Here is a 16,671-nt window from a genome sequence, read left to right as displayed (position 1 = left end):
GGAGCAGTGTGATCCCATGAGACCCCAATTTGAAGGCTAACGGCTCCCCTGAGCAGTGAGTGATGGGTGTGTGTCAGCATTCAAAGTCCCATGGACCACCGCTGCTCCGTACTTTCTATGGCACAACTATTTTACTGAATAATATTTTTTTAAAGTACTAGTTTTTCTCACATTTTGAACAATATGATTGAATATGTAATATTTCAATATTGAATCATGTATAATTTTATTTATTGTTCTTTTATAGTCACATTCGCATGGTTTGCTATTGTTTGGCCCCATTCCAGAACACTGAATTTGCTATGAGTGATGTCTTTCAATTTAACATTTTATGTAAAGGGATTAGAATAAAACACTTTGACAGCCAGCATTATATAATATGAGGGTTGAGGAACTGATACACAAATACATAAATTACCTTTATTTTATTTTTTTTTTTGCTGAAGTTTCCCTTTAAGAAGAATAAGTACAACAGGAGATCGAGACTTAAGTTGTAATAACAGGAATATTGCACAGTTATGAAAGTAGAGTTTCAATTGAATAGAGATAGGATTAACATATTTGTCACTTGTAAGCTAAAGGGAGATTCACTCTGTGGTTGCTGAAAGTTGGGAACGACAGGAAACAGACACCAATATAAAGTAAAAAGCAATTTCTTTATTCTTGGTGGCAGAGAGGCTGCAGCCCCTTACAACTCAGTTTGTTACAGGCAGCCTGCTAAAGCAAGAAGTCTTTCCTTTTTTATACTCAAGCTTGTTGATGAGAATAAAAAGAGGAAGCATGGCAGTTTATTTTGAGGTCACGCAGAATTTGCAAGTAGCTTACAGAGACAGGACTTTGCAAAACATGTACTTCCCTATTCTTCTGCACCATCAGGGTTACAACACTTCAATGGCTATGTGGCAGTTACAATTTAAGAATCTTATTTCAGCTTATAAAAGGATTAATGTTATACTGTCAGTTAATGCATAGCACATTCTTATTATAACTTATATTTTGCACATAATGATTATCACACATAATAATTGATTATACAATATCAAAAGCTACCTTAAAAGTTAGTTTAGTACATTTCTCTTACAAGAATACACTTTTACAGCTTAGCATCTGTATTGGGTTACATTTTGTTCGATTGGCTTAATTCAAATTATTCTTTCTCAACTCAAAAGATGCCCCAAATATTATGTTGTAACTCCCGTTAGGATGAAGCAATCTGAACCAAAAAAAAATCAGCTCTGTAACTTGACGTGTGTGTAATTGATTGCATGATGTGCGATGCTGGAAGTGGCTTCCGCTTTCTGTCAGACACACATTGACATGGCGCTCCATGTTCCTGAACTTATCAGCAAGCGTCTCGGTGGGGGGAATAGCAGCAAAATCATGTTGTATGTTTTCCTTCAAATCTTCCACAGTTGTTCCAACAGACTTTTCCTTTGAGCAGACCCCAAAGGAAGACATCTGGTGGTGTTAGCCCCTTTAAAATGACCCTGTTGCCGAAAAAGGGCTCCATTTCTGCCATGCTTCTTGCCGATGTGTGACACGTTGCTCCATCTTGCTTGAAGTAACCTTCCGTTAACTCATGATCATCCAGTTGATTCTGACATCGCTTAAACGAATTTGTGACCCAATAGGTTCACACCATGAAGACACACTGCTCAATACTGTACACTACCATCCTGATAAGAAGTCGAGTGAGACTGATTGAAGAGGTACGGGCACCTAGAAGTTGCAAATGGCGGTTAAACATCGTGATGACTGTCCGGCACCTACCTCATCGCTCCGACACAGGGGCATCCTGGCTTGTTTGAAGCTCCATATACTGAGGAGCACATTACACATTGTTTCGTTCAGATTGCTTTGTCCTAGCGAGAGTTATTACAGAATATTCAGGGCCTCTTTTGAGTGAATCTCCCTGTACCGTTGGAATATATATCCCTGATTATAACATATATTGATTAGAAGGGGACAGGCCAATCCATGATGGATTACAAATGACCAACATCAAACCAAACCAAGCCCGTGTTGTGTGGCTGACACAGCTGCTCGTAGGTCTTTACAGGAATTGTCACACTGTACAGCATAATGCACTGGGAGATTGATGGCCTCTCTACATGTAGATGCAGGCGGCACTGGGAGACTATTTGACACCTCCATGTAGAGGTGCTGAGGGAGCAAAGTCCAGCCCACCCAAAACAGAATATGTTTCTTCAGCTCATCTGATACTTTTTTTTTGGTAATTCCCTAATATACACGTATAACCACAAGAACAGAGACAAGAATTAAACAGGTTCTCCTACATAATAGAAGAAAGAACAAGAGCAAGTATTTTTTTTAAAATTTTTATTAATTTTTATTGTAATCATTCCATACAAATAGATCAATTTATAACCCAACAAAACTGAAGACAAATCAAACCCCACCCCTGAGAAGGAGAGCTTAGACGAAGGAGAATTGCTTTGGGCTTATTAATAAGGCAACAATAAACAAAAGAAAAGGAGAAATAAATATATATGTAAATAAGAGATGGAGAAGGGAATTAAATGTGGTAATAGTTATTTCTCTTATTTTAAAATAATATTGATTAAATCCTGCTAGGTTTTGAAAAAATTTTGTACAGATCCTCTAACTGAGAATTTGATTTTTTCCAATTTCAAATAATATAAAACATCGGTTTCCCACTGACTTATCAGAGGAGAGTTAAGATTCTTCCAATTTAACAGAATAAGTCTGCGTGGCAAGAGTGTAGTGAATGCAATCACCGTTTGCTTGTCCTTTTCCACTTCAAGTCCGTCTGGAAGAACACCAAACACAGCTGTTAATGGGTTAGGAGGGATTGTGACCCCAAGGCTGTCTGAAAGGCACTTAAAAATTTTTGTCCAAAATGATGTTAGTTGGGTGCAGGCCCAGAACATGTGACCCAGAAAGGCAGGAGCTTGGTTGCAGCGTTGCAAGGTAGGATCTTGCCCTGGAAACATTTTGGACAGTTTTAAGCGAGACAGATGAGCTTGATATATAATTTTGAGTTGAATAATTCTATGCTTTGCGCATATGGAGCTTGAGTGAATTCTCTGCTTTGCTACCTTCCACTCCTTTTCTGATATATTGATTAAGAGATCTTCCCAATGTCCTCTTGGATCTTTGAAAGGTAGGGACTCTAATAAGATTTTATATAATGCGGAAATGGTGTTTAATTCCTCAAAATTGAGCAGTATTTTTTCCAGCCTTGTGGAGGGTGTGAGGTGGGGGAAATCGGGCAATTTCTGTTTAACATAATTTCTAATTTGAAGATAGTGAAAGAAATGTGTAGCTGGGAGGTTAAATTTTGAACATAATTGTTCAAAAGATGTAAATATGTTGTCTATATAAAGATCTCTGAGCATTTTAATCCCAAAACTTTTCCAGGTATTAAAAACTGGATATACTTGCGAAGGTTGAAAAAGGTGGTTCTCTTGCAGAGGTGCCACAGATAAAAGATTTTCCATCTTAAAATGCTTTCTAATTTGGTTCCATATTCTGAGTGAGTAAAGCACAATTGGGTTATTAGTATATTTGCGATGACTTGCATTTATTGGAGAGCAGAGCAGGGAATATAAAGAAGTACTACAGGATTTTACTTCTATTACGGACCAGGCCTGTTTATGTTCATTTATTTGTGTCCAGGTTTTTATGGCTTGTATGTTTGCTGCCCAGTAATAAAACTGAAAATTAGGTAAAGCCATGCCACCTTCTGCCTGAGGTCTTTGTAGGGTCGCTCTTTGGATACGTGAGTGTTTTGAGTTCTAAATGAATGAGGTTATTATTGAATCTAACTGTTTAAAAAATGATTTATTGATATATATTGGAATGTTTTGAAATAAAAAGAGAAGTTTAGTTAGGATATTCATCTTAACAATGTTAATTCTTCCGGCTAGAGTGAGATGAAGGGTTGACCATCTATGCAAGTCTTACTTAATTTTTTCCATACAGAAGGCAAAATTTTGTTGATAAAGAGCTTTATGTTTACTTGTGATATTTACCCCTAAGTATTTAAACTGATCTGCTATGGTAAAAGGTAGGGTGTCCAATCTTATATTATATGCTTGTGAATTCACTGGAAAGAGTATATTTTTATTCAGATTAATTCTAAGACCAGATATCTTTTGAAATTCTGTTAGTGCTGTTAAAACAGCAGGGACAGTGTTTTCTGGGTCTGATATATATAAGACCATATCATCTGCATATAACAAGAGCAAGTATTAAATATAGGATTTGGTCGAGAGCAACAAGATGAACTGGAATTCTTCATATATAATAGAAATGGTACAAATGTTGAGACAAGAAAAGATAGAATTCTGACTTGTACTCCAAAGAAGGGTTACCTTTTTGAAGAAGGGGACGGTTATATTGAGATTTTGTTGAAAAATAATAGAACAAGAATTGCAAGTAGAGTGTCAAACACAAATGTTAATAAGACCATATCAAAGTGACCCACGTGAGCCGGTGGTCCTTCCAGATACACAATCTGTAACTTCTTTATGGGAGCAGTGAAAATGTCCTTCAAACAATTACAATTACAATCAAAACTTACTTTTCAATGCTCATCTTAAACTGACGTTATCAAAAACACTTCAGAAACAGGACATTCATTCTCCTCATAAACAATTTACATAAATGATTTAGAACCAGATAGTAAACAAACAGAAAGACAGAATACCGGCATTGATTAACAGTAATAAAATGTATTTTTTCCCAAGAGTTCTCTTTAAAACAGCCCAAAGGTTAAATTGGTCCTTAACAGTACTTGTCCCAATTATAATATTGGATAATTCCAACTTAAATAGAATTGGAAAGTTTTATGATCCACTTGTCCAAATAGAGAGCAAGAATCTGTTGTTTAACTGAAAACTTTAAGAAGAGTACAACCTGATGGACAAACTCAAATGCTGCTGTTTCCAGTGGAGATAAACAATATGTGAGTAGCGAGGGTTGAGACCCTAAGAAAACAATTGCAGAAATGAATCTGGGCATCTGCCCTGTGGTGGGCTGGCACCCTGCCCGGGGTTTGTTTCCTGCCTTGCGCCCTATGTTGGATGGGATTGGTTCCAGCAGACCCTGTAGTTAGGATATAGCGGGTTGGATAATGGATGGATGGATGAATCTGGACATCTAAAAGATGTCCTCTGGCACAAATGAACTTTTGTCTATTCAGATGAGTTGTCCTTCAATGAGAAAGAGGCTTTACAATACAGAAAGAGTTTACTGGAGGATGATGTCTCATACAGTCCAAAAATACCTTAAACTGTAGAACAGGATAAAATACACCGGACCCCCACAACAGTCTAATGAATTTGTACCTGCTGGCTAGAATATTTAAAATAAGAGACCCTAAGACTCATGTTATGGAAAGGGAAGATGAAACAAAAATCCTACAGAATGTGATGGATCTGTCCAAGTATATTAACTTTACTACAGATTAATGTCTACTGCTATCTTGGAGGTCTTACATTTTGTCTCAAGCCCAACACATCGATGTGGAGAGGAAACGTTTCATACGTATGCTCAACTATATAACAACAAATTGAAAATTACGGCATGATGGCTTTTTTAATGCCATAACTTAATACATCCTTTTACTCTCAGGTCAAATTGAGAACCACTGGGGCATTGGATTAAACCAAGAGTGAGCAAAGTAATCAAAAAGAACTAAGACAGGAAATACTTCAAACCATTTATGGAATGAAAGAGAGGACTTGTCCATCATGGAGAACTTGAGTATCACTATGAGTATGTAGCGCGCGTGCAGTTACCTGATGCAGGAATCTGTATAACATTGAAAGAAGTGTTGTTTCCATGAAATACATTTGAAGCGGTGGCAATGGAAGGCAAATGAACAGTCAACACGGCTCACAGCTGGATTGACGCCTTGTTTTGTGTCACCCGACCATGATAGTAGCGAGGGGGGGGGGGTGTACAAAGGGCAGGGACGTAATCAGTGCGAGCGTATGACCTGCACTTACTGGGAATTCCTCGTTCGTGGGGAACAACGACAACAGGTACATGTGGACTGTAGCTCAAATGAACATAAATGACGGCGTGTTTTCCGAGGCGTCGCGTCCGAGTTGGTGGGCATGGCTCTGTGAGTTGTCGTCGTATCCAATGGTCTTAGAGTTGGTGGGCGTGGCTGTCTTGCGTGCTTTCCATGGGTGGCTACTTGTCGGCGGTGCGTGCTTTCCATGGGTGGCTACTTGTTGGCGGCTTAGTGAATTATATATATAGCTATGTGTAGGGGTGTGTATGTATATATATATATATATATATATATATATATATATATATATATATATATATATATATATATATATTATATATATACTGTATATATATATACATACATATATGAGAGAGAGGGAATATATGTGTTGTGACAGATAGGGGGTGCTATCGCTCCCTCAAACCCTCTGATCAGACGCCAGACACCAGATAAAAGTCCAATAATTTGACTTTTTATTATAATAATGTGCACAAAGCACCCTCCACTCCACAATACTCATAAACAATACAATACAATCAATAACCAATCCTCTACTCCCAGACACGTTGCCACCCTTTCTCCCGACTCAGCTCAACCCTGGGATCTCCCACAGTCCTTTTTATAGTCCTTCACCCGGAAGTGTTTCTCTCTATGTCCATGTGACTGTTAACACTTCCGGGTCAGATAAAAACTCCTTTTTCTTCAACCCGGAAGCACGTCATTTCTTCTGTCCATGTGACTAGGACGCACTTCCGGGTCGTAGGGAAAACAATCGTTGTTCCTCCCTGCAGCACCTTCTAGCGGCCCCTTTGGTATCCAACAGGGCTGTGGATAAAAACTCCATTGTCCATAATTCCCTGCTGGCATTCGGGGCACCTCCATGCTGCAGGGAGGGCTCCATCTGGTGGCCTGGGGGTATTGGCCGGGATGACTGGCTGGCCATATATCACAGTGTGTTTCATAATTTACATCTTTTGTAATGTTTAAAATGTGCTTATCTGTTTATTCATCCTTTTCATGTCCATAACAGTCTGTGTGTTGTATGTCATTTTAGAACTAACTACACTCACTCAGACTTCCTACTAACTTTGAACTTAGTACATAACTTTGCTCCATTCCACCATCTCCATGATGCCTACTGGTACAGCAGTTAAGTCTTATACTCCATGTCATCTTGGCACATCTGGATAATGTAAAAAATGCTCTTACAGAGGTATGTTTATAGACAATAGCTTAGCATTCAACACTGTTGTGTCAACAGAACTAGATTTTGGACTTCATAGAGAGGAGACCTCAGCTTTGCAGATTGCTAGCATCATATCCTCTATGCTCACCCTCAACCCAGGAACACTATGGGGCAGTGTTCTAATCCTCCAGTATTATACTGTGTGTCCAGACACCATACCAGCTCCATCATTAAAAATACTAATGACATCACCATCATAGGCCCAATCACCACCAATGATTAAATGGCTTGCAGACAAGAGGTCTATCTGCTTGACTCAGCGGTCCCAGGACAATCTGACCTTTAATATCCAAAAATTAAGGAGCAGGTTATAGACTTCAGAGGACGGATTATGCTGTGGTTTGTTTTTGTGCAGTGCTGTGGAAAAGGTTAGCTTGTTTAAATTTGTGCAGTAACAATCATTGATTAATTGAGGAGGGAACGGCACATTTTGTTTATTGCCAATGTGGATGAAGGTTCGAAGTAAACAGCAGGCAGACACAAATCAATAACAGAAAGCAATTTCTTTATTCTTGCTGAGAGGAGGCTTGCAGCCCCTGTCAGCTTGTGTCACTGACAGTTAGATCAAATAGCCCGTCCAAGGATGGGAGTTAGCTCAGTTTTATAGTAGTCTGTTTACTAAAAAAAAAGGAAGTATGGCAGTTCAATTTGAGGTCAAGCAGATCGTTATAGCTTGTGGTCACACCCTGGATTTGAACATACAGGAGCACACACAGTGTTTCTAACAGTTAAAAGAGTTATTAGCACATTCACAGTCTTAAGCAATCGCCCTTGTGAGCGTCAACACACACAAGAGCAACTGCAGCAATCTCCCAGCTGTCACAGGATGAGTGCAACCTAAGCAGATTTAGACAATACTCACTTCCTCATTCTTTCTGCACCATCAGGGTTATAATACTTCAACGGCTATGTGGCAGTTACAATTTAAGAATCTTATTATAGCTTACATTTTGCACATAATGATCATCACACATAACAATTGGTTATACAATATTAAAAGCTACCTTAAAAGTTAGTTTAGTACATTTGTCATACAGAAAAACACTCTTACAGCTTAGTGTCTGTATTAGATTACATTTGTTCAGTTAGCTTAATATCTCCTTATTTATTAATACATGAGTGACATGTTTCCTATAGTTCTATTAGCACCATACTTTATTATTTGGAAACACTGAAGCACCTTAATTCTAAATATGTCTTCCTCACCAAGTTCACCAATGCCTTCCTGAGATTTCTCACAGGTGCTGTTTGGAGTCCATCTTCACTGGCTGCATCACATCCTGGAAGGACACACATGCTTGGGTCACTGCAGAGGGTGGTGAAAGCCACAAAATATTACTGGCACCCAGCTGCCTTCTGTCCAGGGTATCTAAAAGACATTCTGCTATGATTATTACACACTCAGCCATTCTGCACAGCTGTTTTTCTTACTCCTCCCTTCTGGCAAATAGTAAAGAACCAGTGGCCCTCAGTATGGCTTCAGGGAAACTGTTTTAGTTGTGGAGTAACTGAAGAGCCAATCCTAATAACAAACATGGTAAGAAAAAGACTATGTATAAATATTTGAAATATAACTGAATATATATCTATACTGTACATTGTATTCTATTTATATTTTTTGTGTTTTATTATATTATCACTGTTCTGAAGAGACATGTAAATAACAAAATACTTCTACTGTATGCACAAGACAATAAAAACTGTACGTTTAATGATGAGATCACCTCGGGATGATTCCCTGCTGAATGCCCACTGCAACTGAAATTATTTACTATTATTAGTAGTAGTAATAGTATTTGATATTTATCAAAAATAAAAGAGACGATGACTCAAAAGACAGTTTGTTTTTATGCCGATCTAAGTTAGGTTTTTGCGATCTACTTAAGTGTTGCATGAAAAAGGTTTAAGAACAATCACGATTGTCTCAAACTCAAAAGTTATTCAAAAATGTAAAATTTCTTGGCTGTCACATACCATACAGTTGATGACATACAGTGTTTCATACATACAGCTTTTATTAATGAAAATGTTGATGGATCAAATTAATAATTTCCCAGTCAATTTTAAAACCAATTTTATATGTAGCGCTGTTTTTGCAAACCTTTCAAAAATTAATTAATTAATCAAGTTTCACATGATTATAATTTGCTAGTGGGAATATGAAATACAATTTATAGATTGAAAATCTCTAGGTATGAGTTTCATAAGGTACTTTCTGTTTGAAACACTAAATGGTAATAAGATTTGTTACTTTTACTATAATGTAACGGTTCAGGAGAAAACGTAATGAACAACCATTCAAAATAGTAAAAAAAAAAAAACTACTTTATATCGGCAAAGTGCTTAGAATGGTTGGATAGCGTAAGTATGAGACTGGAAGTCATTTTTGTTTGTCCAAATAGAAACGGTTGTAATTTGTACAACTGCAGTATACAGTACTGTGCAACGAGCGTGTCAATACTGTCTCGCAGAGGGCATGATGCAAGTGACGCTGGGAAAGGGCATTACGATAATCACGTCATTACATGGAGCGCGCTATCAAGGGCATTCCATGACTGACACTGGGCGTTCCGTGATATGGAGGGCTTTCCGTGTCTAACGTTAGAGGTATTGCAGTCATAGACATAGAATTGCTAGACGCCTCATGACCAGCAGCATTGTATGTCAACGTCGCCACCATATTGCGAGTGGCACTGCTGTGGAGTGAAGTAATGGATAAAGATGTCTTACGCATGTGCTGCTTGGGATTGTACAAACCGCTGTACGCTCCAAACCAGATCAAAGGGATTACATTTCATAGGTAAAGCTGAACAATTGGTTTGGTTATATTTGGCCATTAGAAAATCCCATTTTATAATCTTAATTTTAGCTACACCAGGCTAAGCTAGCAAAGCTATGCATTTATGTGCTCAAGTGAGTCTCTAAACAACGTTTTGGCTAAACGTATTTAGTCACTAACTATGTAGATTGTTGTTAGCTGTTAACATTTCTCAAACTTTGAAAGTTTCCCAAAGAAATCCACCTCAGGAGGCAGTGGGAGGTAGCCCTTAGACGGGATTTTGAGAAAGCTGTCCTGTGATGTGTGCCGTGCTAGTTTGGTAACAGATGCTGTACCGGCATCATATGATCAAAGCTACCACTTGCTCACATTAAAAAAACAAAGGAGGTTTGATGATTCCTTCTGAGGGCACAGTCAAGGTGGTCAAAGTAGCTGAGCGTGTTATCGGACAGTCGACATTAGGACAAGCTGTCAGTGTATCTTTGATCAGTCAGTTTTTTCGGGCTGAGATTGGTTCAGATGATGTGTTTTTTCTCAAGGAGCACATTGAGGAAACACAGTTTGAAATTGACAACCATCATTTTATGCTCATGTCTTTAGTTGTGTCTGTCTTCCACAAACTAAGGCTGCACCATATTGCCAGACTGAATACTCTCAAATTACAGAGTGGGAACACATGGAAAAAGCTATGTAAGACAGTTCTGTTTCATGAATTTTAGATTCTATCCTGTATATATTTAAGTAACCACATTGTGTGTGTGTGCGTGTGTGTGTGAGAGAGAGATAGAGAGAGAGATCGAGAGAGGAATGAGTGAAATGTTTTCAGAAATTATTAAGCCAAATTGTTTATTTTTGTCATTGAGTGTATGATTTCACTGTTAAAAGAAAGACAAACAAAGATAACTGGCAGTAACAGTGCAAAATTCACAAATGGTCTGCCAGTTTGAAGTGATAAGTTTTGAGGACAGTTTTAAAATGTGTTATTGAATCGAGCTGACGTATATGAGAGGGAAGAGAATTCCACAGTTGAGGAGCACTATGAGAGACGCTCGAGCTCCCATAGAATAGAGTTTGATGTGTGGTACAGAAAGTAGAGCTGAAGATGATGATCTGAGTGAGTGAGAGGGAGTGTAAGTCTGTAGAAGATCAGTGAGGTAGGGGGGAGTAAGGTCGTGGACAGCTTTAAATGTTAAGAGCAGTATTTTGTATTGTATTCTGTAGTTAACAGGGAGCCAGTGAAGTTGAGAGAGAATAGGTGTAATATGTTCGGTGGATTTAGAACAGCAGGTTATTATCCTGGCAGCAGAATTTTGAAGAAGTTGTAAGCAATGGATAAGTTTTTGTGGGATGCCAGATAGAATAGCATTACAGTAATCTATACATGAGATGACTAGGGCATTAACCAATACTTCAGTACTGTGCTGCATAAGAACAGGACAAAGTCTAGAAATGTTTCGGAGATGGAAGAAGGCAGTCCGAGAAATGTTACTTATATGGGAGGAATTATTTAATAATAATAATAATAATTATTATTATTATCCATCCATCTTCCAACCCGCTGAATCCGAATACAGGGTCATGGAGGTCTGCTGGAGCCAATCTCAGGCAACACAGGGCACAAGGCAGGAACCAATCCTGGGCAGGGTGCCAACCCACTGCAGGACACACACAAACACCAAGCACACACTAGGGCCAATTTAGAATCGCCAATCCACCTAACCTGCATGTCTTTGGACTGTGGGAGGAAACCCACGCATACACGGGGAGAACATGTAAACTCCACGCAGGGATGACCCAGGAAGCGAACCCAGGCCTCCTAACTGCGAGGCAGCAGCGCTACCCACTGCGCCACCGTGCCGCCAATAATAATAATAATAATAATAATAATAATAATAATTATTATTATTATTATTTAATAATTGCCATTAATAGCGTATAAATGGATATAAATACTTGCATTTAAACGATTCGCCAAAATCTGTTGTATGTAAACGATACTGTTTTAAACGTTATTGTTTTTCATCAGAAAACCCGGTTTCCACGTCTACCTGTATTAGTTTAAATGGCGCTTTTGCCACTCGCAATATAGCGGACGCACTGACGTTTCGTGTTGTCTGGGCAACACAGTGAATGCGGCGTCAATCTATATATGTCTATGTCTATGATTGAAGTCTGCACCTTCACTCTGTTGGGCGTTCCTCGGTCTAACCCACGTGACATAAAGAAGCACTCTGAATGGCTAACCAGCGGAGCGGAGCTTCAAATCACGTGACATACGACGTAATGTGATTGGCTGTCCAGCAAAGCTGCTGAATTGTAGTTGTGTATCACAGTTGTACCCTTCGCAAACGTTGAGGTCGAGGTACGGACTAGGTTTTTGGTTTCTTTAACTTCCAAAGTAAACCCAAAGAAGTACAGGTGAAGGGAAGAAGAGAGAAGGTACGTACTTGTTCTTGTTATACAAAAGAATAGGTGTGAGACGAGGTGGATTAAAGTGAAAACCACAGTCGCGTTTGAGTTTATCGCTGTCAAATAAACAGACTGGCACTGAACGTGTTGACCGTTTACTCGTCGTGATTTCGTCATACTGCATCTGTCCGAGACTCGACGGAGAGCCCACGAGGAGACGCACGTGGCGCCATCGGTGGTGAGGAATCGTTGGTAAAACCGCATGACTTAATCTTTTTATATGAGCTACTAATATTGTTTAGGGGTTTGCATCGCGACCCAATGGAACAGCCGTGGGATTTTTTTCTTCCGCATCGATGAGTAGTAAGGGATAACAAGTTACCTGTAAGGTACCGAAAAATTCGAGGGAAACTTTATTGTTTTGAATATGAGCAAAACCGCTACATTATAAAAATGTTAACGTATTTAAATCCAGTGGAAATAGTGCTAAAGTAGGCAGATGTACAAAGGACAATTCAAACTGACTAGTGTAGTGAGTAAAACAGACGGTGAGACGTTTGGAGCAGCTGATGACCAATTTGAGATTCATATGGAAAACCGCTTAACTGTCATATACTGTGCCTCGTATATACATTTTGACTCACTAAAATCAGCATATCCGTGGAAGCTTACAGAAGATGAAATATGTGTTACCCTACCCCTTTATACTGAAGCCTGCGTTTCTCTGGTAATTCCTTTTCTAGCAACTTGTAGCATTACTAGCTGTGTTACCCGGCTTACAATGAATTTAGAGCCATTGGTTAATTGGATGTATCACAAGTACCATGTAACTCGCCAAGTACTTTTCTGTACACAGTATTTGTAGTTTGTTTTTCTTTAGCCTCACCAAATTTAAATTGAATCAGTCAAAGTTTTTATTATTATTATTATTATCAAGTACCGTGCTTTACTGTCTACAACGCTTGTAGGGTTTTTGCCAAAGGCTAATTTTAATATATTGGCAGGCAGTATGGTGTAGTGGTTAAGGCTTTAAACTTCAAATCCTGCAGTTGTCAGTTCAAATTTCACTACTGACACCGTATGGCCCTGAGCAAGTCACTTCACCTGCCTGTGCTCCATTTGCAAAAACTAAAGAAGTGCAGCCAATTTTATCTCAGTTCTTGCAAGTCACCTTGGATAAATAGCTAGTGCTGCTGTTAATCGTTTCTGCTGCATCCCTCCTTTATTTTGTACATTATTTACAATACCAACAGCAAAACAAAACAATAAAAGCTGGTACTGCTAGATGGGTCGTCCTGGAAAGACAAAATATTTCTTGCACTGCTTGATGTGTCAGCAGTTATTCATTCTTGACTATCTATCCTCTGATCAGCTCTCGAAACTGATCTGTATAAACAAATTTTGGTGTGATGTCATGAAAGTAGGATGAGCACAACTTCCCCCATTTCAAATTCTATTTCTCATCCCCAGAAAGTGCTTTCAGAGGTCATACGCTTCTGTCATTAGACACTGTACTGAGTTCTGCTTCTTTAACTTAGAAACAGGGGTTATAAGAAGCTCTCGTGCCATCATCCAAAGTTCGTAAAACTAAAATCATATTTTCAAACTTCACTACTTTAGTTCACAGATCTGATGTCAAAAATGGAAGCCTACAGTTCAACGTGTTTGTATAAAGTTAGGAATAGCTTTTGAAACTATACATGCAGTATGGTAGCAGTTCTGCACCATACATTTAATTTAAACAGGTTCTCTTCTCCTATCAACAAAGCCATGCATGACCAAGCAATACCTTAAACACATAATATAGCAGAGCTTATTACACTTTCTGCTTAAACTAATTATCAAAACATTCAGGTAATTCTTAAGCAAATGCCAGAACATTAACTGACAAGGTATATTTTTTTTTAGCAGCCAAGTAACTTTTTAGCAATGACATTAACACAGAAACTTTGACTGCTCCTACCTTTGCATAGATTTCTAATGAACTCAGGCCAATCCCTTAAATAAATCCCAAGAGTAATTTTAAAATATGATAAGAGGATTATTACTTGGGGGAAATCAATTATAAAATTAAAATAAGACATGAACAAACACCACACTATGTGTAGGCTGACACATAGGAATAAATGTACGTTGCAATCACATACAATGATAAAAAATAATGAATAGGATAAAACTGGATTTCGTTATCAATTTAAGACAAATGCTCAAGGGGCATCTACCATTCAATGGCAAGTTATTTGAGATGTAGATCCGACCTAATAATACCAGCCAGACCGCCATTCTGACCTGAGCTGCATGTTACTTCAGAGTAAACAAACCCAGATGAAGCCACCTCACATAGAGAGGTGGACTCATGAAGTGTGAGTTAGTTAAGTGTAATATATCAAGATTGCACTTGACAACGAATCAGCCAGTTGTAAGGCACTTTACAACCAATGAGCTACAGGTTAATAGTGAACATGTTAGTGGCAAAAGGGGCATTGTTGCACATGGATCAAACTTCAGAGTTTATTTTTAACATAGCAGAGATCTGTCACACCAACATAAGTTCTTAGTTGCATGGCATACTTCACAATTAACAGCACTGCTGAGCTCCAAGGAGCACCATGGTGACATCACCATCTCAGTGAACATCCTTCGAAAGCTGCAGTTTGCCTACATTTTTAAGATTTCAGTCCAACCATCTGCTATTGACAGCGTTTAACACGCAGAAGTTCATCATAAGATAATAATCTTGGAATGGAAATCCAATTTTTACTCAGGATTTAGCAAAGCAGACAAAGGGACAAAAAACGAAGTCCGTAAGGCAAAGTGGCACAGCAGACAGAAGAGTCTTCAGAGAGTGTACATACAATATGAAAATCCTGGAGATGTTGATTCAGCAAACTATACACACTCGCACATACACATACGCACACAACTTGTCAAAATTTTTGAACTCTGAGTTTTTCCAGGTTTTCTTCATATTTAATAGTTGAAATGTATTGAATGACCTAAACAGGTGAAATGGCAAGCAATAAACTGCCAAACTTCCTGGATTTTGAGCCCTGGAATAAATGTAATTAATTTAATACACCTCTGTAAGGGTGCACGCTAAGAAACATCATTAATAGAAGTTACATTGTTCTTCAAAATTACCCATTTTATGCCAGGTGCTGCTGCTAGAGCTTAATAAACGTGTAACTTTCCTGCATGCTCTGGGACTTTATCTAATTTCCTGCAGTTACAGATGTTAATGAAAGGTGCCAGTATTGACCTACAACAGCAGTCGGTCCTGACAGTGTGCTAAAAGAATGTCTGTACTCTTAAGGTCTACTTAGAAGAAACTATAAAGGGTAATAGGGTCACCCTGGGACCCTACATGGGCAAAACAGAATCATATTCAAAATTAGGCAACCCTTATTAAGTATTCCATAAGTAAATATTGCAGGATGTATTTAAACAAAAAAAAAAAAAAAAAAGTTTGGAGCATGCACTGATACATATGTAAAGCAAGGCTAATAACTGAGGTTTTTTGTGTTAACTTGTCCACCAATAACTACAAAAAAAAGCAAAAAACCTTTGGAGTCTGCGTTTCATTTTGTAGAGCCTTTCATGATAAAACAGCTGGGCAAATATACTAAATGGCAGCTAATATTTCCTGTTGAAAATATGTTGGCATAAAAGTGGTCAGATGGAATTGAAGCATCTCAAAGGCCCATTAAACACAATTTGTCTGTGCAGTTCTTTGCTGAACAGTGAGTTCAGTTAATATAGTACTGGTCTGCATTGCTGGGAGCCTTGCATTTTAGGTATAGCTGGTATAGTTAGTCATTGTCTAACCTGTTTAGTCTTGAACAAGTTCACATTAGGTTTAAGTTGCTCAGGCCTATCCTAGCTTGCATTGAGTACACGGCAGGAATAAATCCTGGACAGGGTGCCAGTGCATCACAGGGTGATCACACACCCACCCACCTTCATCCCATGCAAACACTAGTACCACCAGTCCACCTAACTTGCAAGTCTTTGCACTACGGGCAAAAGCACAGGCACAAAGAGAACATGCAAACTCCATGCAGGGAGGACCTAGGTGGCGAACCCTGCTCTCTTTACTCTGAGGCAGTAGAATTACCACTGCACAACAATGCCGCCTGTGGCAGTAATGACTATCATCCCCTGGGTAACCTAAAACCTGTAAGAGAAAATGGGCAGGAGGAAGTTTCAATCATAAACCATTTTTTCTTT

At 38.7% G+C, this 16,671-nt stretch overlaps 1 protein-coding gene across 5 annotated transcripts in view; it reads left to right on the top strand.

The window, feature by feature from the left end:
- Positions 1-12,350: 12,350 nt before the first annotated feature.
- Positions 12,351-16,671, top strand: part of LOC114664587 (gastrula zinc finger protein XlCGF57.1-like) — a 536,731-nt gene continuing 532,410 nt past the window's right edge. For all 5 annotated transcript variants that reach the window (XR_007934537.1, XR_007934536.1, XM_051925255.1 and 2 more), the window contains exon 1: positions 12,351-12,474. The gene's annotated coding sequence lies outside the window, so the exon portion shown is untranslated. The remainder of the gene's footprint in view (positions 12,475-16,671) is intronic.

The sequence above is a fragment of the Erpetoichthys calabaricus genome, chromosome 1 (genome assembly GCF_900747795.2).
Source record: "Erpetoichthys calabaricus chromosome 1, fErpCal1.3, whole genome shotgun sequence".
Taxonomy (NCBI): domain Eukaryota; kingdom Metazoa; phylum Chordata; class Cladistia; order Polypteriformes; family Polypteridae; genus Erpetoichthys; species Erpetoichthys calabaricus.
Note: the sequence above shows the minus strand (reverse complement) of the source record. Positions and strands in the feature narration are given on the sequence as shown.